At 37.5% G+C, this 25,568-nt stretch overlaps 1 pseudogene; it reads right to left on the minus strand.

Annotated features, from left to right (window-relative positions):
* The window catches only part of LOC100341532 (large ribosomal subunit protein eL15-like), a 54,154-nt pseudogene that overhangs the window by 1,211 nt on the left and 27,375 nt on the right, over positions 1-25,568 (minus strand).

The following is a 25,568-nucleotide window of genomic DNA, read 5'->3' on the forward strand; positions in this document are numbered from 1 at the left end:
AATATTGGCCTGCAAGATTATGTAACTAAATTACCAGAACCTTGAATCCCAGGTTTGGAAATCTAAATATGATATTTAATTTGCATGTGTCTACTTGCCATTGTTTTGACCTGAACATAATAAAAAAAGATGACACCTCATGGTAGGAGAAGTTTCAAAATATGGCAAGAGAAAGCCTGCTCCTGCTAGGCTTTTACAGCCCCAGCTGGATGATAAGGCAATAAGAAAGAAAAGAAGAGACAGGACATGTCAGTTGCACTTGTTGGAGAGGATACCTGATTTTAATGATACATAGTAGCTATTGATATAAGAAAATATTGTCCCAATGAAATGTTGTCTTAGAAAACACCAAATAGGTTATTTTTACTTTGGTTTCTTGGAAGGAGATTTTTGTCATGTTCTTTTGGAATTTCACTTCCATAGCAATTCAATAGAATATAGGAAACAAATATTATTCAACATGCGCAAAAAGGAAGGGTGTGGTAAGCATTTGAGTAGTAGATCATCATTACTCAAACTCACTCTTTCTTTTTTTTTGACAGGCAGAGTGGACAGTGAGAGAGAGAGACAGAGAGAAAGGTCTTCCTTTGCCGTTGGTTCACCCTCCAATGGCCGCCGCGGCCGGCACGCTGCAGCCGGCGCATCGTGCTGATCCGAAGGCAGGAGCCAGGTGTTTCTCCTGGTCTCCCATGCGGGTGCAGGGCCCAAGTACTTGGGCCATCCTCCACTGCACTCCCTGGCCATAGCAGAGAGCTGGCCTGGAAGAGGGGCAACCGGGACAGAATCCGGCGCCCTGACCGGGACTAGAACCCGGTGTGCCAGTGCCGCAAGGCGGAGGATTAGCCTAGTGAGCCACGGCGCTGGCCCTCAAACTCTTTCTTGACTACCCTCAACTTCTCTGAGAAAACTTGCATAAGTTGATGTCCCAGAGAATGTTGAGAGTCCTTCAACTCAACTTTCTAGGAAAACAAGCCCTGCTTGATGAATAGGGATCTTTGCAGACATCACAATACCACTCACATTGTTCTTAGTTGTAATGAAAAGTAAACATTTCAAATTCCTTGGGAGTCAGCATGTTACAAAACCACATAAAAAGGGTCCATGTACATAATTAAAGGGGCAAGATCATTCTGAAAGTCAATTGTGATGCTAGTGGAGAAAGATCCTTTCATTTGCTCAATAAAGGTGAGCCAAAGGACATGTCCATTGGAGAATGGAGTTCCTGGTGGTTGCCATTTGGGAAGTGAAATGAGATGAAAGTTTTTGTGTGTGTGTGTATGTCCCTTTCTGTTGTTTGCATTTTCAAATAAATAAGTAAATAAACAAATAAATAAATCTTTTTTAAAAAAATTGAAAGACTCTAGAGAATATCTTTCCAGAGAAATGGAGAGAAAACTGGAATTAGGGAAATTTGCAAACATCTTCGTAAGGGAATAAAACAGATCCCCAGGCACAGGATGACTTAGGAAGCAGAAAGGAAAACATCCTCATGTCCAGTTAACTGGAGATGTTTGCAAGTTTCCCTAATTGTGCTTTCTGTCTCAATCCTGTAACTGTCATATTTTGTTTTATTGCATTTTGCTTTTCTGTGCTTTGCAGACATTGTGTATTTTATGGATTGAAGGTCTGTAGCAATTGTGCATTGAGAAAGCCTGTTGGCACCAAGTTTCCAACAGCGTATGCCTACTTCATGTCACATTTTGGTAATTCTCACAATATTTCAAACTTCTTATTATTAATGATAGTTGGTGCTCATTATCAGTGATCAGTGATGTAAATCTTTGAGAGAGGGAAACAGCAAGAGAGATCTCTTTCTTCACAAGGTTTATTGCAAAGTATAACACACACACACACACACACACACACACACACATATACACACGGGGGAAGTGGAGAGACCAAGCTGGGGGAAGAAAGAAACAGAGAGAGAGTGAGAGAGAATCTTCCATCCATTGGTTCCCCAAAATGCCTACATCAGCAGCCAGGGCTGGGCAGGGCTGGAGCCAGGAGCCAGGACCACAGTACAGATCTCCCTCTTGGGTGGCAGGGACCCAACTACTCAGGCCATCACCTGCTGCATTCTCAGTCACATTAGCAGAAAGTTGGAGCAAAAGCAAAGGACTTGGGACTGGAACTGGGACTCCTATATAGGATGCCTGTGTCACAAACCATGCTGTACCACAATGTCTTCCCCTCTTGCATTCTTCTGACTCATTTCCCATATACTTGCAATGGCTGGGTTTGGTTCAGGCTGAAGCCCAGAGCCACAAACTTCATTCAGGTTTCTGACATGTGGTCAGGGACCCAGCCATCTGAACCAAGAGCTTCTTCCCAGATTGTGTATTGCAGGAAGCTGGAAGAAGGAGCCAAAGCAATGACTTGAACTCAAGTATCCTGATATGGAGTGCAGGTGTCCTAACTAGCAGCTTAACCAGTAGGCCAAATGCCCACCTCAATCACTGATCCTTGATGTGATTACTATAAGACAATGGACTTGATAGAAACTGTGTGTTATGACTGCGTCTACAATCAGTGTTTCTTCCAGGTCCCTGCTTAGGCCTCCGTATTCCCTGAGACACAACAATGTTGAAATAGAGCATTTAATAACCCACATTGTCCTCTAAGTGTTCAAAAGAAAGGAAGAGTTACACATCTCTCTTTTTAAAAGGGTTATTTTATTTGAAAGGCAGAGTTCTATATATAGGGGAGAGACAGTAGACAGAGAGCTCTTTTTTTAAGATTTATTTAATTTATTTGAAAGAGTTACAGAGAGAGGTAGAGAGAGAGAGAGAAGTCTTCCATCCACTGATTCACTCCTCAGATAGCTGCAATGGTCAGATCTGCATAGATCTGAAGTCAGGAGCCAGGAGTTTCTTTTGGGTCTCTCACATGGGTGCAGGGCCCAAGGACTTGGGCCATCTTCCACTGCTTTCCCAGGCCATAGCAGAGAGCTGGATCAGAAGAGGAGAAGCTGGGACTAGAAGAGGAGCCCATATGGGATGCTGGTGCTTCAGGCCAGGGCTTTAACTTGCTACACCACGGTACTGGCCTCATGCATCTGTCTTTAAATTAAAAAACAATAGACTTGATTAAGCTTTGTGATGAAGGCATGTTGAAAGCTGAGACAAGCTAAAAGCTGGCAGTTTTACATTAAACAGCCAGTTTGTGAATGCAGAAGAAAAAAGTTCTTGAAATAACTGTAAATTGTTATTCCAGTGAATATACAAATGGTAAGAAAGCGAAACAGCCTTATTGCTGATATGGGGAAAACGTTAGTGGTGTGGATAGGAGATCAAACTAATTATAACATTTTCTTATAGTAAAACCTAATTCAGAGCAAAGCCCTAAACCTCTCCAACTCTGTGAAGGCCAAGAGGGGTGTGGAGGCTGCAGAAGAAAAGTTTGAAGCTAGCAGAAAAGTTGAAGCTAGATTAGTTCGTGAAGTTAAGCAAAGATACCATCTCTATAATATTAAAGTACAAGGTAAAACAGCAATTGCTGGTGTAGAAGCTGCAGTAAGCTATCCAGAAGATCTAGACAAGAATGTTGGTGGATGTGGACTGCACTAAACAGCTTATTTTCAGTGTTGATAAAACAGACTTATGTTGGGAGAAGATTCCATCTAGCATATTCATAGCTAAAGAAGAGAAGTCAATACTTTCTTTAGTTTCAAAGGACAGCTGATTCTCCTGTTAGAGGTTAATGCATCTGGTGACTTTAATCCATGGCCAGTATACATTTATCAATCCAAAAATCCTAGGGCCCTTAAGAATTATACTGAAGATTTATGAAGCACTCTACATTTGCTTTATAAGTACAAAACAAAGCCTTAATGACAGCAAGTCTGTGTACCCATGGTCTAATAAAACTTTTTTTTTTACATTTTCCTCCATGTAATTACGCCACCCTGAAACTTTTTCTCTAAGTTAAACAAACTTCATGCGTTTCATAAATATGACTTTAGGAACCTAGTAATTCCTCCCATTCTTCTTAACCTCCCACTTGTACTGCCACCCTTCTTCCCCTCCCTTTCCTATCCAATTCTTATTTTTTTTACTAAGAACTAACTTTACACACATAAGATTAACTCCATACTAAGTAAAGTTTTCAACAAATAGTAAGAAAAAGAAAAACTGTTCCTCAACAATGAGACAAGAGCTGTTCAAAGTCATCACATCTCAAAATGTCAATTTTGCATGTGGAAATCCAATTTTCCCAGCACCATTTATTGAATAGACTGTCCTTACTCCAGGGATTGGTTTTGGCTCCTTGATCAAATATGAGTTGGCTGTAGATGTTTGGGTTGATTTCTGGTGTTTCTATTCTGTTCCATTGGTCTATCCATCTGTTTCTGTACCAGTACCATGCTGTTTTGATTACAACTGCCCTGTAGTATGTCCTGAAACCTGGTATTGTGATGCCTCCGGCTTTGTTTTTGTTGTACAAGATTGCTTTAGCTATTCGAGGTCTCCTGCACCTCCATATGAATTTCAGCACCATTTTTTCCAGATCTGAGAAGAAGGTCTTTGGTATCTTAATTGGTATTGCATTGAATGTATAAATTGCTTTTGGGAGAATGGACATTTTGATGATATTGATTCTTCCAATCCATGAGCATGGAAGATTTTTCCATTTCTTGGCATCCTCTTCTATTTCTTTCTTTAAGGTTTTGTAATTTTCATCGTAGAGATCTTGAACGTCCTTGGTTAAGTTTATTCCAAGGTATTTGATTGTTTTTGTAGCTATTGTGAATGGGATTGATCTTAGAAGTTCTTCCTCAGCCATGGCATTGTCTGTGTATACAAAGGCTGTTGATTTTTGTGTATTGATTTTATACCCTGCTACTTTGCCAAAATCTTCTATGAGTTCCAATAGTCTCTTAGTAGAGTTCTTTGGGTCCCCTAAATAAAGAATCATATCATCTGCAAAGAGGGATAATTTGAGTTCTTCCTTCCCAATTTGTATCCCTTTAATTTCTTTTTCTTGCCTAATAGCTCTGGCTAGAACTTCCAGAACTATATTGAATAGCAGTGGTGAGAGTGTGCATCCTTGTCTGGTACCAGATCTCAGTGGACATGCTTCCAACTTTTCCCCATTCAATAGGATGTTGGCTGTGGGTTTTTCATAGATTGCTTTGATTGTATTGAGGAATGTTCCTTCAAAACCCAGTTTGCTTAGAGTTTTCATCATGAAAGGGTGTTGTATTTTATCAAATGCTTTCTCGGCATCGATTGAGATAATCATATGGTTTTTCTTCTGCAGTCTGTTAATGTGGTGTATCACATTGAATGCTTTGCACAAATTAAACCATCCCTGCATACCAGGGATATATCCCACTTGGTCTGGGTGGATGATCTTTCTGATGTGTTGTTGCATTCTACTGGCGAGAATTTTATTGAGAATTTTTGCACGTATGTTCATCAGGAATATTGGTCTGTAATTCTCTTTCAGTTGCACATGCAGAATCATGAAGCAAGACCCCTACTGTCGCTCCCCCTCTTCGTGGAGGAATGACACTAAACCCTGCCTAGGCTTTATATCCGAGTCACGGCACCAATATGTCGCTCCCCCTCTTCGTGGAGGAACAACACAAGACCCTGCGTTGTTCTTTTGTCTGCTCAGCCCTCCCCGGGTTTGCTGCTGGTTCTTCCCGGGTTGGCTACCGACCCTTCCACCTCCGTGGAAGGGCGGTTCCCCCTGCCACTTTCCCCACTTCCACGGGGGAGCGGCACACCACCGGCTGGCTCTCTCGGGGGCTGCACAGGTGTTCCCTCAGATGTTCCTGGTGCATGTTGTCTCTCTCCTCCTTTATAGTCCTCTTCCACCAATCCCAACTCTGCTACCCACAGGCCGAGTACGCTGCTCTCCTCCAATCAGGAGCAGGTCCCACAGTTTATTAGTTGAACTGGAGGCAGCTATGTAGAAGCTGTTTCCCTTCTCAGCGCCATATTGTGGGAAAGCAGATACATAGAATAAGTCTTAATTCCAGTAACAGTCTAATCTGAGTTGCTCCCCACACCCTACCTTTCACCTTACACAAAAATCCACTCAACATGGATTAAAGACTTAAATCTACGACCTGACACCATCAAATTATTAGAGAGCATTGCAAAAACCCTGCAAGATAGAGGTACCGGCAATGACTTCTTGGAAAACACCCCAGAAGCACAGGCAGTCAAAGCCAAAATTAACATTTGTGCTCACATCAAATTGAGAAGTTTCTGTACTGCAAAAGAAACAGTCAGGAAAGTGAAGAGACAACCGACAGAATGGAAAATATATTTGCAAACTATGCAACTGATAAAGGGTTGATCACCAGAATCTACAAAGAGATCAAGAAACTCCACAACATCAAAACAAACAACCCACTGAAGAGATGGGCCAAGGACCTCAATAAACATTTTTCAAAAGAGGAAATCCAAATGGCCAAAAGACACATGAAATAATGTTCAAAATCACTAGCAATCAGGGAAATGCAAATCAAAACCACAATGAGCTTCCACCTCACCCCAGTTAGAATGGCTCACATTCAGAAATCTACCAACAATAGATGCTGGCTAGGATGTGGGGAAAAAGGGACACTAACCCACTGTTGGTGGGAATGCAAAGTGGTTAAGCCACTATGGAAGTCTGTCTGGAGATTCCTCAGAAACCTGAATATAACCCTACCATTCAACCCAGCCATCCCACTCCTTGGAATTTACCCAAAGGAAATTAAATTGGCAAACAAAAAAGCAGTCTGCACATTAATGTTTATTGCAGCTCAATTCAAAATAGCTGAGACCTGGAACCAACCCAAATGCCCATCAACAGTAGACTGGATAAAGAAATTATGGGACATGTACTCTATTGAATACTATACAGCAGTCAAAAACAACGAAACCCAGTCATTTGCAACAAGATGGAGGAATTTGGAAAACATCATGCTGAGTGAATTAAGCCAGTCCCAAAGGGACAAATATCATATGTTCTCCCTGATCAGCGACAACTAACTGAGCACCAAAGGGGAAACTTGTTGAAGTGAAATGGACACTGTGAGAAACAGTGACTTGATCAGCTCTTGTCCTGACGGTTGATGTACAATGTAAAACTTTATCCATTTTAGTATTTTTTTTTTGTTCTAGTACCATTGGTTGAACTCTGTAATGCACACAGTTTTTCTTAGGTGTTTAAATTTTAACTGAAAAGTGATCCCTGTTAGGAATTTGGAAAACATTATGCTGAGTGAAATAAGCCAATCCCAAAGGGACAAATACCACTTGTTCTCCTTGATAGCTGACAACTAACTGAGCACCAAAAAGGAAACCTGTTAAAGTGAAATGAACACTATGAGAAACGGTGACTTGATCAGCCCTCACCCTGACTGTTGATGAGCAACTTAATATGTTATCCCTCTTAGTATTTTTTTTTGTTTGTTCTACTTAATACTTTTGGTTGAATACTGTAATCAATACACAATTCTTCTTAAGTGCTGAAACTTAACTGAAAAGTGATCACTGTTAGATATAAGAGTGGGAATAAGAAAGGGAAGAGATGTGCAATTCGGGACATGCTCAAGCTGACTTGCCCCAAATGGTAGAGTTAGAAACATACCAGGGGATTCCAATTCAATCCCATCAAGGTGGCATGTACCAATGCCATCTCACTAGTCCCAGTGATCAATTTCTGTTCACAATTGATCATAATGATAGGACTAAGAACCAAAGGGATCACATAAACAAGAATAGTGTCTGCAAATACTAGCTGATAGAATCAAAAAGGGAGAGAATGATCCAACATGGGAAGTGAGATACACAGCAGACCCATAGAATGGCAGATGACCTAAACAGCACTCTGGCCTCAGAATCAGCCCTTAAGGCATGCGGATCCGGCTGAAAAGCACATGAGAGTATTTCAGGCATGGAAAGCCAAGACACTCTGGGGGAAAAAAAAACCTAAATGAAAGATCTCCGCGAGTGAGATCCCAGTGGAAAGAATGGGTCATCAAAGAAGGAGTTACCTTTCTCTGAAGGGAGGAGAGAACTTCCACTTTGACCATGGCCTTGTCTAAATATGATCAGAGTCAGTGAACTCAGGGGGCTTCCATGGCCTTGGCAGCTCATGACAAGAGCCTAGGGTGATTACTGAGGCCATAAACAAGAGTGTCCATTTGTTAAGTCAACAACAGGAGTCACTGTGCACTTACTCCTCATGTAGGATCTTTGTCCTTAGTGTGCTGTACATTGAGATTTAATGCTATAACTAGTACTCAAACAGCATTTTTCACTTTATGTTTCTGTGTGGGAGCAAACTGTTGAAATCTTTACTTAATGTATGCTAAACTGATCTTCTGTATATAAAGAGAATTGAAAATGAATCTTGATGTGAATGGAAGGGGAGAGGGAGTGGGAAAGGGGAGGGTTGCGGGTGGGAGGGACGTTATGGGGGGGAGCCATTGTAATCCATATTTTGTATTTTGGAAATTTATATTCATTAAATAAAAGTTTAAAAAAATGTCAATTTTACTTCTATAGATAACCTTTTAGGTTCTCCATTAGTTACCCCAGATCAAGGAGAACATATGGTGTTTTTTCTTTTGGGACTAGCTTATTTCACTAAGTATAATGTTTTCCAAATTCATCCATTGTTTTGCAAATGACAGAATTTCTTTTTTTTACTACTATATAGTATCCCATGGTGTACATACCCCATAATTTCTTTATCAGTCTTCAGTTGATGGACATTTGGGTTGATTCCACATCTGAGTTATTGTGAATTGAGCTGCAGTAAACATGGAGGTACAGATACTCTTTCATATGCTGATTTCATTTCCCTTAGGTAAATTCCCAAGTGTGCGATGACTGTTTCATATGGTAGGTCTATATTCAAATTTTGGAGGTATCTCTATATTGTCTTCTACACTGGCTGCACCAGTTTTCATTCCCACCAACAATGAACTAAGGAACTTTTTTCCCCACATCCCCACCAGCATTTGTTATTTGTTGATTTCTGTATGAAAGCCATTCTAACAGGGGTTAAACCTCGTTGTGATTAGGATTTGCATTCTCGATGACTAGTGATCTTCAAATAGGGGTAGATTGACTTCCTCATTTCCAATTTATATTCCTTTGATTTCTTTACTTGCCTAATGGCTCTGGCTACAACTTCCAGGATTTTATTTAATAGCAGTGATCAGAGTGGTCATCCTTGTCTGGTTCCGGATATTGTGGGATTACTTCCAGCTTTTCCCCATTCAGTAGGATGCTTACCATGGGTTTGTCATAAATTGCCTTGATTGTGTTGAGGAAAGTTTGAAAGTATGTTGTATTTTATCAAATGATTTCTTTGCATCTATTGAGATAATCATATGGCTTTTGTTTTCAATTTGCTAATATGGTGTATCACATAGATTTATTTGCAAATTTTGAACAATCCCTGCATATCAGGGATAAATCCTAGTTGGTCCAGGTGAATGATCTTCATGATGTGTTATTGGATTCCTATGGCTAGTATTTTGATGAGAATTTTTGTGTCTATATTCATCAGAGAAATTGGTCTGTAGTTCTCTTTCTCTCTTGTTTCTTTTTCAGGTTTAGGAATTAAGGTGATGTTGGCTTCATAGAAGGAGTTTGGGAGGATTCCCTCCCTTTCAATTGAAGAATTAGAGTTTGTTCTTTAAATTTCTCATAGAATTCAACAGTGAAGCCTTCCGGTTCTGGGCTTTTATTTGTTGGGAGGATCTTTATTGCTGAGTCAATTCAATCTTAGTTATTGGTCTGTTTAGGTTTTCCATATTTTAATGGCTCAATTTAAGTAGGTTGTGTGTGTCCAGAATCTACCCATTTCTTCTAGGTTTCCTGATTTGTTGGCATACAGCTCTTTGTAGTAATTTCTGATGATTCTTTTTATTTCTGTGGTGTCTGTTATTACATTTCCTTCTCCATCTATAGTTTTATTCATTTTTGTCTTTTCCCTCTTTTTTGGTTAGTGGGACAATGGGGTGTCAATTTTGTTTATATAGTCATGTACCCTGTAATTAGGTGCATATACATTTGTTATAGTCACATCTTCTTGGTGAATTGATGCCTTAATCATTACATAGTGTACTTCTTTGTCTCTTTTTAATAGTTTTTGCATTAAAGTCTATTTTGTCTGATAATAAGTTGGCTACACCAATTCTTTTTTTTTTTTTTCTGTTAGCATGGTTTATCTTTTTCCATACTTTCCTTTTCAGTCTGTATGTATTTCTTGTAGGCGGCAAATAGATGGGTCTTTTAATCCATTCAGCAAGTCAGTTATCTTTTAACTGGAGAGTTGAGGCTATTTACATTCAACGTGCCTATTGATAAATAATGACTTGGACATGCCATTTTCCCATAAATATTCATATTGTCTACATTAGATTTCCTTTTTTCTTTCACTGGGAGATTTTCTGGCTTCATCTTCTTTCATAGTGATGACCATTTTTGTGTTTTTCTGTGTAGCACATCCTTAAGCATCTTTTGTTAGGCTGGATGAGGGATGACAAATTTTTTCAATTTCTGTTTGCTATGGAAGATCTTTATTTCACCTTTACTTATTTAGAGCTTTGTAGGATATAGAATTTTAGGTTGACAGTTTTTTGCTCTTAACATTTGGTACTATATCTCTCCAGTCTCTCCTAGCCTGTAGGGTTTCTAATGGGAAGTCAGCTGTGAGTCTAATTTGAGATCCTCTAAAAGTAATTTGTTGTTTATCCTGTGCACATTTTGGATCTTTTCTTTATGTTTTATTTTTGAGAGTTTGACTACAATATATCGTGGTGAAGATCTTTTCTGGTCATGGGTATTAGGATTTCTGTGTGCTTTCTCTACTTGGACGTCCCTTTCTTTTTCCAAATTGGGGGTGTTTTCTGTAATTAAACCAAAAAGGCCTTCTAGTCCATTCTCTCTGTCCATGCCTTCAAAAATTCCTAAGACCCATATGTCGGGTCATTCAATAGTATGTCATAAATCTCCTACAATGTTTTTTAATTTTCTAATTTCTTCTTTTTTTTTCTTGATTTGAATTTAAAATTTTCAGAGATTTGTCTTCCAACTTTGATATTCTTTCTTTTGCCTCACCAAGTTTGTTGTTAAGGCTTTTTAACCCATTTTTAAATTTGATCTATTTATTGAATTGTCCATTTCCAGTATTTCATGGGAAAAATTTTCATTCATGTCATATATAGATTTCTTTAATTAGTGGATTTGCTTCTGATTACTTCTAAGTAATCCTATGATCATTTTTTTTTTGAATTCTATTTCTGGCATTTCTTCAATCTCTTCATCTTCACATTTAGTATTAAAGTGTTGTTGTGTTCCTTTGGGGGCATGATGTTTTCTTCCTTATTCTTTTTTTCTTGAATTTCTGCATTTATTTTTAGCCATTTGTAGAGATATTTGTTTGTTTCTCTATGATGGCTTTTATCTTTGGATTATGCCTCTGTGGCTTAGTGGAAATTCTGCTCTTTCAGTGAATACCCAGAGGTGTGTACTGGACCTGGCCCAGGGGCTTGTTCAGTGCTTCAGGGTCTGGGGAGTGTCCAGGGTGGTACGCAAGTTAGGTGTGGTAAATCTCTCTCTCTCTCTCTCTCTCTCTCTCTCTTTATGAGAGGGGAGGATTTAATCTCTCTGTTGGCTTGGTCTCTGTTCACCTCCCCTCCTCCAAGAGAACCAATGCCTGGGTGCTACCTCCAGTGGGTGCAATATTCATCTGCACTGCCACACGTACCACACAGCAATTTAAGCTGATTTTTGAGTTACTACTCAGAAAAAAGTGATTTCATTCAGAATATTCTACAGGTTGACAGTCCTGGTACACAAGAGCTCTGACAGAGATATGTAATGAGATTAATGTATTTTTTAAGGCCTTCTACCACAACATTCATTCTGAAGCTCAAGGATTAAGGAGAAATTCTGACTCACAAATCTTATTGTTTAAGAAATTTTGCTTGTCTATATGTGCCATAGATGGTAATCGCTCTGGATCTTAGAAAAGTCAATTGACAACCTCCTGGAAAGGATTCACCGTTCTAGATGCCATTAAGAACATTCATGATTCACAGGAGAAGCTCAAAACATCAACATTAACGGGTTTGGAAGACGTTGATCCCAACTGTTGACTTTCAGGAATTCAAGATTTCAATGAAGCAATACCAGAAGATGTGGTAGAAATAGCAAATAAACTAGCAATTTAAGTGGAGCCTGAAGATGTTACTGAATTGTTGCAATCTCATGATAAAACTTTAAAAGATGGTGCGTCTGTGCTTATGGATGAGGAAAGGAATTTAGAATTTTATATAAATTTTATATAAATTTAGTTGATAAGGCAGTGGAAGTATTTGAGAGAACTGATGCCAGTTTTGAAAGAGGTTCTTAGGGTAAAATGCACAGCATCACGTGCTATAGAGAAGTCTATGGGAAAGGAAGTGCCAATTAATGCAGTGAGATTTACTGTTGTCTTAATTTGAGAAATTTCCAGTTACCCAAATCTTCAGCAACCCCCATCATGTTGGTTCAAGAGTCAGCAACATCAGGGCCAGACCCTCCACTAGCAAAATGATTTCAGCCTCTTGAAGACTTGGATGATCATTAATATTGTTAGCAATATAGTATTTTAAATTAAGATCTATATATTTTACATGTAATAATCTTCCATACTTAATAGAGTACAATGCAGTGTAAATGCAACTTTTAAATGAACTAGAAAACCAAAGTGTGTGTGTGAGTGTGGGTTTGTGTGTGTGTGTATGACTTACTTTTTTGTGATATTGGCTTTATGTTGGTGATCTAGAACTGTACCCACAATGTCTCTGAGATAGGCCTGTTCCTCCAAAGTAAATCGCCAAATATCTATTTGCTCTCCTCCTAAAAACTGATTTACTTTGAATTTATGTATTTCATAAATTAGGTGGACTGTTTTATAGGGCCTTACTCTAATTATGTTTTATACTACTCTCAAGCCTCCTTATCTCACATTTGGCTCTTACATGGAACTTCAGGTTCCATGTCAATTCCTACATGAGTACCTTTTAACTTTGCTTCTACCCTTTCATTATCCTATGAGCTGGCTCCCACAGACCAGCTTTCCCAGTGTTGCCTGAGCCATGTCTGTTAGCACATCCTTATCTAAAACTTGCTTTTTTATTTTCTAGAACAGTATCAGATAGCAACAATATCACTGTGTTTGAATGAAAATGACTATAATGGCTGTGAAGGTTTATCTCTGTCTCCACAGTATTGTTTATACTGGTTTAAAGGGAAACATTATTAGCATTATTATACCTAGGGCAGTACCTAAGAAACAGAGACTGTTTCTCATATATTAATCATGTAACATTAAATCATTGTGTGCAGGTCTTGGCTTCACTAAAGAAGAATTTATGTCAGTTTGTGAATATACATTTTAATATTTTAAGTTGGTTTTATGGGCACATTGGTAAGGTTATTGAAAAATTTATACATCAGAGTGAACTATGTCATGGATGCTATTGCTTTATTTTCATTGGAATCTAAGTTATGTTATGACATAGAACATGAAGTTGAGACTAAGTGAGGAAGGGGTAGGGATGTAAATTGAAGTAATGATGATAGATGTAAGTGAAGTAGCACTGAAATGAGAATTTTTAAAAGAAATTTTTAAAAATATAAATATATATGGCAATATATATTTATATATATTGTTTATATATATATTGTTTATATATATATAATATAATATTATTATTATATTGCCATATATATTTATATTTAATATATATTAAATATATATGACACTATATATATAAATGTATAAGAAAAATTCTTTTTTCTTTTTGACAGGCAAAGTGGACAGTGAGAGAGAGAGACAGAGAGAAAGGTCTTCCTTTTCCATTGGTTCACCCCACAATGGCCGTTGCAGCTGGCGTGCTGCGGCTGGCGCTCCACACTGATCCTAAGCCAGATGCCAGGTTCTTAACCTGGTCTTCCGTGTGGGTGCGGGGCCCAAGGACCTGGGCCATCTTCCACTGCACTCCCGGGTCACAGCAGAGAGCTGGACTGGAAGAGGAGCAACCGAGACAGAATCCGGAGTCCCGACTAGGACTAGAACCCAGTGTGCCGGCGCTGCAGGCGCAGGATTAGCCTATTGAGCCACGGCACCGGCCAAGAAAAAATTCTAACAATGGTATTGAAGACATTATAAATAGAGAAATAAGCTTTCATAAATGATATAGTACAGAGAAAGTACATTAAAGAGTAATAATTTAATAGGGAAAATATTTTTCTTATATACAAAAAATAAGACTAATACTGACCTATGTCATGGAAAGGATAGATGGCATTTAGAAGAGAATAAGTTATCAATACTATCATTAAGTTTGTAAAATGCTTTAAAATATATTACAACTGGTACCGGTGCCATAGCTCAGTAGGTTAATGCTCTGCCTGCAGCACTGGCATCGCATACGGGCGCTGATTCTAGTCCTGGCTGCTCCTCTTCCTATCCAGCTCTATGCTATGGCCTGGGAAAGCAGTAGAAGATGGCTCATGTCCTTGGGCCCCTGCACCTATATGGGAGACCAGGAGGAAGCGCCTGGCTCCTGGCTTTGGATTGGTGCAGCTCTTGCCATTGCAGCCATTTGGGGAGTGAGCCAACGGATGGAAGACCTTTCTCTCTGTCTCCTCCTCTCGCTGTCTGTAACTCTATTTCTCAAATAAATAAATAAAATCTTAAATATATATATATATATATATTACAACTAAAATTTGCATAGGATGAGAAATAACTTGTAGATACTAGGTTAATTCAATGTACAAATGACAGAAGGGACAGAGACATTTCAAAGGATTAATTTATAGAGAAAATTTTAAACTTATTTCTCTGAAGAATGTAGAGGGAATATGTTGGTTCCATTCCCAATTATAAGGGGAAAGAGTCTTCCAAGGAATATCACAGTAGTTTTGAAGTTGTGAGGTCAGCTCAAGTGATGACAGGATCTTGCAAGTTCATCATACCTTTCTCAGTTAATGATCACAGCTTAGGCTAAACTATATATAAAGAATTGGCATCAATGCTGTCAGTGATGGGGCATCTGAGCATTCAGCTTCAAGGAAATATTATTATAAATATGATTCTTAAATAGAAGCCTATTTCCTATCACAGAGTTTCCACACTGCTCTGTCCCACATCATCATGTTGTAGCTGTTCTGATACCTGGAGTCCTATAATGTTCCCCTTTACCTGAATCTGTAACTCAGCAATCATCCCATTCCTTCATTCTTCAACAGTTGACAGCTGCTTTTACCTTATGCTTAGAGGAATTTTTTAGTAACCATTTGGTTATATAGCTAGTACTCATATTCAGAATCCTAGAATCATATATAAGTGTTAGAGCTGAGCAAAGATGGCTGTGTAAAATCCAGATGCATTATAAACTAGGCTTCCTCTGTGAGGGTCAGATGCACTGATGCATGTATCATTGGGTACCCTGGGCTTGCCTGCTTTTCCCTGGCCACAATTCCTCTGGCTTAGACCTACTTTTCTACCCAGGTCATCTCAACATGTATATTCTACCCATTCCAGGAGCTGGCAGAGCTGGTTACCATCCACTATTTCTTAGTTTGGGTTCCTCTGAAAGTGAAACCCAAGAAAAGCTCTTTGGCATTTACAATTTATTTGAGAGATTACCAGATGACTTAGAAATGAAGATATGAGTAAGAATGGCAAGAAAGATACATACTTTACTGATTATCACTGCTGTAGGCAAGATGAACTCTATTTTATCAGAAGCTCTGCAAAGCTAAGAAAATGCTTTGACAAAATGGTTTTGTGAAAAACGGAGTCTGAGTATTTGCCCAAAATTACCTTTCCCATGGGCTAAGATATTCCCATTCTCCATACAACATTCCCTACCTTTCCAGGCTGACCTTCCTTCCTTTGGAATGGTTTTATTTTCTCTTCACTATTTTTGTTGTTGCATACTGTCCATCCCCATTCTCTGCATCACATGAAGTTCATTCTATAGATCACTCACCATATTTGAAGTGGTAGGGATTCTGATGATATTTTTTACTAGTTTTTACATTTATTTATTTTCAGGGTCATTTAAGACAAGATAACTGCATTGGGATCCTGTATGTCTTTACATCCTTGAAGATTTTTCTTTCACGAAGACTTCTGGCAACTAAAGCCAGCCAACTCTATAATCCATCCTCCCTCCCTCCTTTCCTCCCTGTCTCCCTCCTTTCCTTCCTTCCTCTCTCCCTTCCTTACTTCCCATCTTTCTTAAATTTTATTTAATGTATGCAAATTTTATTTATTACTATTATTTTATTGTTATAAATTATGTTATTATTTTATTTATGATAAATTATTATTTTTTCATGCATACAGATTTAGAAACATAGTGCCACTTCCCAGCCTACCCTCCCTCCTGTCCCCACTCCCACCCTTCCTTTTCCTTTATCTCCTTTTCTTTCTCTTAAGTTTTACAATGATCTTATTTTGATTTTCATTATACTCAAAAATTAGCCTTATACTAAGTAATAAACAAATAGTATAAACAAATAGTATAAAGAAAAAAAATACTGTTCCTCAACAGTAGAGACAAGGGATTTAAACAATCATCATCAGAGCTGAAAATGTCAATTTCATTCCTATACACTATATATTCGGTAATCTGTTAGTTACCACAGATCAAGGAAAATAATAATATTTGTCTTTTTGGGACTGGTTATTTCACTAAGTATAATTTTATAATTTTCCAGTTATATCTACTTTGTTGCAAAATATGGGATTTCATTCTTTTTTGTGACTGAGTAGTATACATACCATAATTAGTGTATATATACCATAGTTTCTTTACTCAGTCATCAGTTCATGGGCATCTAGCTTGATTCCATATCTTAGCTATTGTGAATTATGTTAATTGTGTTGAGGAATGTTCCTTCTATACCCAGTTTGCTTAAGATTTATCATGAAAAGATGCTGTATGTTATCAAATGCTTTCTTTGCATCTATTGAGATAATTATATGCTTTCATTCTTCATTTAGTTAATGTGTTGTATCACTTTTATTGATTTGTGTGTGTTGAACCATCATGCATACTAGTTCCACTAAATCCTAGTTGGTCTGGGTAAATGATCTTTCTGCTGTGTTGTTGGATTTGATTAGCTAGTATTTTGGTGATGATTTTTGCATCTATGATCATTGTGGATATTAGAAATGATACTTTTCAATAAATAACACTGGGAAACTGGACATACATAATTGTAAGAGTGGAGTTGGATCCTTTCACCTCACCATATTACAAAAAATCATCTTGAGATGGATCAAAGACTTAAATTTAAGACCTGAAGCCATGAGATTGCTAGAAGGAAATAAGGGAAGCACTGTAATAATCTGGTGTAGGCAATCATTATTTTAGAATATTCTAAGAACACAGGCATCAAAAGCAGAACTAGATAAATAAGGTCATATCAAACTTGAAGCTTCTACACAGCTGGGGAAACAATCAATAGAGTGAACAGACATCTGAAAATATGGGAGAGGGCCGGCGCCATGGCTCATTTGGTTCATCTTCTGCCTGTGGTGCCGGCATCCAACATGGGACCTGGTTCTAGTCCCGGTTGCTCCTCTTCCAGTCCAACTCTCTGCTGTGGCCCGGGAGGGCAGTGGAGGATGGTCCAAGTGCTTGGACCCCTGCACCCGCATGGGAGACAGGAGGAAGCACCTGGCTCCTGGCTTCAGATTGGAGCAGTGCTGGCCATGGCGGCCATTTGGGGAGTGAACCAACGGAGAGTAGACTTTTTTTCTGTCTCTCTCTCTCTGTCTATAACTCTAAAAAGTAAAAAAAAAAAAAGAAAATATGGGAGAAATATTTTCATGCTATTTATTACAGAAAGGATTAATAGCTGGAATATATCAGGAACTCAAAAAATTCAACAATTGAAATCAATCAATCGAGTTAAGAAGTGGGCATTAGATGTGAATAGCTTTTAAAAGAAGAAATACAAATGGTCAAGACATAAATGAACTAGTGCTGAATATCACTAGCTGTTAGAGAAATGCAAATCAAAACCTCAATGAAATATTACCTCACTCCTGTTAGCTATTATCAAAATGACAGAAAGTGACAAATGCTGATGAAGATGTGGAGAAAGAATGCTTAATCACTGTTGATGTGAATGTAAATTAGTACAGTCTCTATGGAAAATAGTTTTGAAATTTAGTTTTTTAAGATTTATTTATTTATTTGAAAGGCAGAGTTACAGAGAGAGAAGGAGAGATACAGAGAGAGAAATCTTCCATTTGCTGGTTTCCTCCCCAGATGGCCACAATGGTGAGGGCTGAGTCAGGCTGAAGCCAGGAGCCAGAAGCTTCATCAGGGTCTCTATTTGAGTGGCAGGGTTCTAGGCACTTGAGTCATCTGCTGCTGCTTTCCCAGGCATGTTAACAAGGAGCTGGATCAGAAGTGGAGCAGCCAGGACTCCAACTCGTGCCCATATGTAATGCTGACATCACAGGTGGTGGCTTAAACTGTTACACCACAGCACTGGCTGGCACATGGAGATTTCTTAACAAACAAGAAATATATTTGCTATATGATTCAGCAGTCCCACTGTGGAATTTTTGTCTAAATGATGTGACTTCATTGTATCCACGAGATACTTTGTCCACTATGTTCAATGCAATACAGTTAGCATTAGCGAAGATATGAAATAAACCATAGTCCCCATCATCAGATGAATGGATAAAGAAAGGATGATATATATATATAATGAAATAATAGTCATACATAAAAGTATGCAGTCTTGTCATTTGCAGCAAAATTGCTGGAACTGTAGAATTTCATGTTAAGTGAAATAATCCAGTCACAGAAAGACAAATACTTTGAGTTCTTCCCTATGTGCAAGAAACAGACAAACAAAAAATACCCCATTCTGCACAGAGAATGGTGATTAGCAGAGTTCAGGAGGGATGAGGGTGTAGAAGGAGTTTGGATAATATGTACTGAATCAAAGTCAAGCTGAAAGAATAAGTCCTAAGTGCCACACATGCAGTTAGTAGACAGGAGCTCACATAACCTAGTGTATTCAAGTAGAAGAAAGAAACTCCAAGCTCCCAATCATAAGACAATGTTAAAGAAGGGAAAATATTGTTTACACTGTTTTGACTAGTATACATTGTATACATGTATTGAGATATCACTGTGTAGCATATATATGTACATTTTTAATAAAAATAGAAAAATCCAAAAATAGTCTGCATGAAAGATCAAAATTTGAGCTTTCGGAGGGAAGCCTCATAATGTAACTGGTGAGAGTTTTGGTATCGAAGCTGCAGAATCCTCATTCTTCTCCATTATTTGGGGTAAGTTATTAAAATCTTGTTAAACTTGAGTTTCCTTTTCCAAATGGTGATTTATACATGCAATTTACAGGAAAGTTATGAACCTAAATGAGACGATGTATGCAGATTGTCCTGTACAAAGCACTCAGTAAATATTACTCCTTTTGCCCTCAAAGAAGAAAACTCATATCATCAATGTATAATTATATATTTTCTATTTTGTGGTAGTATTTGGAAGAATAATAATTATGTGTTAATTCGTGAAAACATTTTACAATTTAGATGAGTTATATTTAAATATATTGATGCTCTCCTGCACCTTAAAGTCTTAATGATGATGTGGCTTGTGAAAATAAAAATTGTCTTGTGAGCCATCTGTTTATGAGAAATATTACCAAAATTTACATGGGAAATATAAACATTTTAACATTATGTAGTAATAGCTCAATGAATGTTTATTTCTCTTATACTTTACTTTCTTATAATTAAATATAGTTTCTTGACCTAGCCAAATACACAAATGTACTAATGAGTTGCTGGTAATTATTTCATAATGTATACATATATCAAAACATGTACATCATAAGCATATATAATTTTTATTTGCCAATTATAATTCAGTAAAGCTGGGAAAATAAAAATTAACAAAAAAGTAAAACTCATCCATTGATTTTAAATTTTCCCTTCACAGGAAATAAAATTTATATGAAATCCATTGTAACAAAAGTGCAGTAAATAATTCATTTATCCTGTGTAGTAAATTTGAGTCCATATCCAATTAAATCTAAATCATCAGAAGAGTAATAAAAATTCCTATTCCACTTGCAACAGCAATATTTTCATGCCTGGCCAGTCCTTGTCTCAGCAAAGGAAGTGAATAGAAATACCTATTTGTGACAACATAGAAATTATTATACTTTTAGGAAGTAAATAATTCAAATCTTATTTTTTCCTTGTGTGATTGAACAAATATGTGAAGCGTTACTTATTTCTTATTAGGAGGCTTTTATTTAATACATATAAATTTCATAAGTACAACTTTGGATAATAGAAGTTCTTCCCCCCATACCCTCCCACCCCCAGACCATACCACCTCCTACTCCCTCTCCCATTCCATTCTTAAGATTCATTTTTAATTACCTATATATACAGAAGATCAACTTAGTATATACTAAATAAAGATTTCAACATTCTGCACCCACATAGACACACAAAGTATAAAGTACTGTTTGAAGACTAGTTTTACTGTTAATTCTCATAGTATAACACATTAAGGACAGAGATCCTACATGGGGAGTAAGCGCACAGTGACTTCTGTTGTTGATTTAACAATTGACACTCTTATTTATGATGTCAGTGATCACCCGAGGCTCTTGTCATGAGCTCTCAAGGCTATGGAAGCCTCTTGATCCACAAACTCCAACATTATTTAGACAGGGTCATAATCAAAGTGGAAGTTCTCTCCTCCCTTCAGGGAAAGGTACCTCCTTCTTTGATGACCCGTTCTTTCCACTGGGATCTCACTCACAGAGATGTTTCATGAAGGTAATTTTTTGCCACAGTGCCTTGGCTTGGCTTTCTGAGGCATTACTTATTAAAAGAAGTATATGAGAAAATTTGATATCACTGTCTTTTCCATTCTTGGGAAAAAAAAAAAAAAAAAACGCCTGAAATGATTGGGACCACACTTCCATTTACAATGTAACCTAAAGAGTCCTAGCAAAGGTCAGATATTAGGTGATATTACCTAAACAGTTAACTGTGAGGACAGTTTACAATTTTAATATAGAATAAACTTAGATATGAAACAGTGTCTAAAAATTTGTTCTTTTACTTTGCACTGAAGAACTGGCAGAGACAAGCCTTTCCAGTGGATACTGTAGCTTATTCGTCCCTCTCCCGAGGCAAGATGTGAGAACATTCTATATTAAAACATAGGAACCAATAGTAAAATGTCCTAGTTAGGACTGTGTAGAAAGAAACTATCAACTTACAGTGATCACACCACTATCTCTGCTCTAAGAAGAAAGATTATACCAAAAACCTGTTTCTGAGTACAATATGGGTTTGTTGCTGTGACATCCTTGGCTTTGCTCACAAAAAATTCAGCCTGTGAGTTAAACCTGTCCATCAGGCTTATCATATAGAAATTCTGCTTCCTCCAAACGCTTCTATGCTTGTGGCGGACTGCACCGAACACAGAGCACGGGCTTACTGTCTGTATCTTTCTCAGAGCATCACAGAGCAACAATGCTGGAACTTGACTTCATCTGCTGCCTTCTGTTCCCAGCAGTGCACTGATTTTGAATCAGTCCACCCTCAAAGGACATGGATTTGTTGCCTTCAGAATGTGCTGCAGGATTTGAAGGTAAAGCCCACAGAGCAGTTCCAGATAGTTTGGGCAGTTGCAGTGTCATTAGAATAAGTGTAGTTTCGCCTAGAATGCTTACTTCGAAGGGATCAACACTCATTTAAGGGGGTAGTCACTGGTAGTTTTGCTAAAAGGCAACTCTCCAAAATCTTATTTAAATGCACTAATAACAATTAAATGAACACACAAATTACTCAGGCTTCAATATGTTTTAAGTGAGGTGAATCTGCCTTTATTTTACTTAAGGTCTGAATTTCTGTACTTTTATAAAATATCCCTCGTGTTGCCTGTTACTTTTTCATATGAATTCCGTGGTCAGCTCCACTCATCATTTGAATGACAAATTTAGCAGTCATATAATGGTTTTTAAAATACTGTTATTATGTTGTCTTTGAACTGTAGCCACACATGTCTTTCCTGTGATTATTTTTCTTTTTCTGTATAATTTGAAAATACTTCAGATATGAGTTTTTTTTCACCTATGAGATGATGTTTTCTCAGTTTTCATTCTCTCGGAACTCTAGGGCTTATCCACAATTCTTCTTTCTCCTTTTACCGCAGATCAGCAAGCTGTGTTTTGTCTCCTCCTCAGATACCTCACCCAAATCCCCTACTCCTTGCTTCCATGCCCACCACCTCTGTCCAAATCATGACCTTAAGTTTCTGGTTTGGATTCTTGTAGTACTTCCACAATGCACTTTCTGTTTCCTCTTTGCCTTCTACAAATTCTCTTCACGCAATCTGCTGTATCATGCCCTTGAAATGTGACTCAGGTCAGGTCATTCTCCTGCCTGTGTCTTCTTATTGCATTTGGAAATAAAATTTCTCTCTCAGGATCGCACTCTGTGCCTGTCTTTACCCTCAACCTCTTATTCAAGTCATTCTCCATTGAGTTGCTCACAATGATACCACTTACTCTCTTCTGTTTCGTATTGGCCTGCTTTACTCCTATTCTTATTCTTCGCTTTGAACTCCTTGTGATCAGCAACTCTTGACATTCATATACCAGCCCAAATGTCTTCTCATCAGAGGGCTCAATCCTATTTAATCTCAATTAAACACCTAGTCACTTTATAATATTAACAGACTTCTCTATTATACCTATTGCTATGTTATTTTCTTCTGCATAAATGCATTTTTTGTTCATTACACATAAATTTAAGATTAATGGAAAAAAGAAATTTGATACTTTACCTGTAACTCCCTGGTCACTCAAATGGAGCTGGCACGGGGCAGACATTCAATCAATATTTGTTGAGTAAATTAACAAGTATTAAGAATGGATCTATCTTTACAATATTATAATTTTCCCACCCTTGATCTCTCTGAACATTTACCCTTCTGGCTTTATTCCAGTCCTATTGTGTATTAACGGTTTTTCCAAACCTCAATCCTTAAACATATAGAGTTGTCTTTATGCAACACATACTTTTACGGTGGCTAAAACTGTTGGGTATAAATTGGATTGTTTGAATTTATATATAATTACTCTGTGTGACCTTTAGAAGGCAAATTAATATTTCTGAGTTTTATTTTCCAATCTGTAGGACAGAGTACTAGTAGTACCTATTTATAGTGTTAAATGAGATAATCTTTGAATGTTTAGATTTATGCCTGGCATGTAGTAAGAGGACAGTGCATGCTACCTGTGTATTTTCATTTTCACTATTTCTATGATAACTCCTATGCCTTGTTCCTCCAGTATATATTATGGATTTCAGTATACATATTATACTTAGTAGTGATGATAGCACTGACAACATGAAATGGAGCAGACTTAACCAGGAGATTTTGATTGGCATTAATTAATGAGCTATCTTAGGAAATTCATCTTATTTTTCTGGATTAAAGGTTTTTCATCTATAAAATTAGTAGAGTCAAGTCACATTCATCATAAAATTAAACTTATTTTGTAACATTATAAAAATAAAAAAGAAAAATTTAGCAGGAAAAAAACACTTTCCAAACTTTCACTGAATTTTAATGGAAACAACTCTCCAAAGTGTTGATTTTCTAATTGAAAGAGTTCAGCCACAGCTGGCATCTACCAAGTGTTTCCCCTCCTCTAATTCCTTTTTACTTCATGGCAGCCCCCAAGCAAACCTCCAGAAGTTGTGCTTTTCTCTGTACTTCGTGAGCATTTCCTAAGGATTTTACTTTAGTATACCTAGCCCTCCAAAAACAAGAGTTCTGCATCTGTGGAGTCAACCAATTGCAATTATTGTTATTCAGAGAAACAAAATTGTGTCTGTACTGAACATGTAATCAACATTTCCCCTCGTCATTCCATAAAAGATACAGCATAACATCTACTTACATAGCATTTATATTGTGTCCAGTATATTATGTAATGTAGAGATGATTTAAAACATATGGGGGATGTGTGTAGGTTATATGTAAATACCATGCCAGTTTATATAATTTGACTTGTGCATCCACAAATTTTGATATTTGTGATGGGCTTGGAATTGTCCCACAATAATATTGAGGATGGTTGTGTTTTGTTTTTAATCATTAGCCAATTCCATTTGTGTTTTCATTCATTTCTATTGTGTATAAATGCTACCTCAACTTATACAGTAGCTTTGGTTTCATAGCTGATTAAAACTTTATTCTATGCATGTTAGAAACTGATTTTTAATCATGGCACCACTTAGTTTTTCTGGGTTTACTTTGGTTTATTTCTGTTTGTTGTAATATCAGATGATAATGTCAATTCTTTAGAGTATAGTTTCCAGTAACCAGGCTTACAGTGGAGAAATGTACATATTTTACTTGGTACATATTTATTAAAATAAATGTTTTATAATATTCACTTCATCCTGTTCTGTGAACATCTGCAATATTTATATCCTACATAAACATTGAGCAAATACATTTCTACATATACTCTGTCTATATATTTCAAAGATTTATTTATTTGTTTGAAAGTTAGATTTACAGAGAGAGGAGAGGCAGAGAGAAATGTCTTCCTTTGCTGGTTTACTCCCCAGAGGGCTGGGCTGGAGCCAGGAGCTTTTTCCAGGTCTCCCACATGGGTGCAGGGGCCCAAGTACTTGGGCCGACTTCTGCTGCTTTTACCAGGCTTATAGCATGGAGCTGGATCAGAAGTGGAGCAGCTGGGACACAAAGTGGCACGCATATGGGATGCTGGCATTGGAGGTAGAAGCTTTGCCCGCTAAGTCACAGTGCTAGTCCCTACATATACTATATTTACATGAAACAAATATATGTGAATGATTCTAGGTTGTGTTTCTTTTCAGTTCTCAAATTCCAATATTGTCTTATGTGAAAAAAAAAAAAAAAAACATGTTCTTTTGGTCTAGGAAAAGGTCTTGGCTTAGTAAGGATTTACAGACTTGGAATAGACACTTACTGAGAATTTTGTATTTGAAGTAATTCTAAGGTGAGTATTTTAGAGCAATAACTCCATTTACTTAAAAAAATTTTTTTATTTATCTATATGAGAGAGAGAGAGAGAGAGAGAGAGAGTTTTCATCTGTTGATTCACTCCTCAAATGCCTTCAAAGCCAGAGATGAACCAAGCCAAAGCCAGAAACCTTTAATTTATTCCAGTTATTCCACTTGGGTGGCTTCTAGGGTGTACATTTTCAAGAACTTGGGTCAGAAGAAGAATCCGAACAAGGCAGGAGGTCCAACACAGGATGAGGTCCTCTCCAGCAGCACATTAAGCACTGAGCCAAATGTTCACCTTCAGTCCTTTTATTTTTTAACTTAAAAATCACTCATAAGTTATTTAATGTTTTGGATTGAGTTTTTATATATTCAGTTCTCTTAAAGCAGGTATTCATGAATATTAAGTATTACTTATCTCCTTCTTTTGCTTCTGACCTTAATTCTTTTCTGA

This window comes from Oryctolagus cuniculus, chromosome 5 (assembly GCF_964237555.1).
Source record: "Oryctolagus cuniculus chromosome 5, mOryCun1.1, whole genome shotgun sequence".
NCBI lineage: Eukaryota > Metazoa > Chordata > Mammalia > Lagomorpha > Leporidae > Oryctolagus > Oryctolagus cuniculus.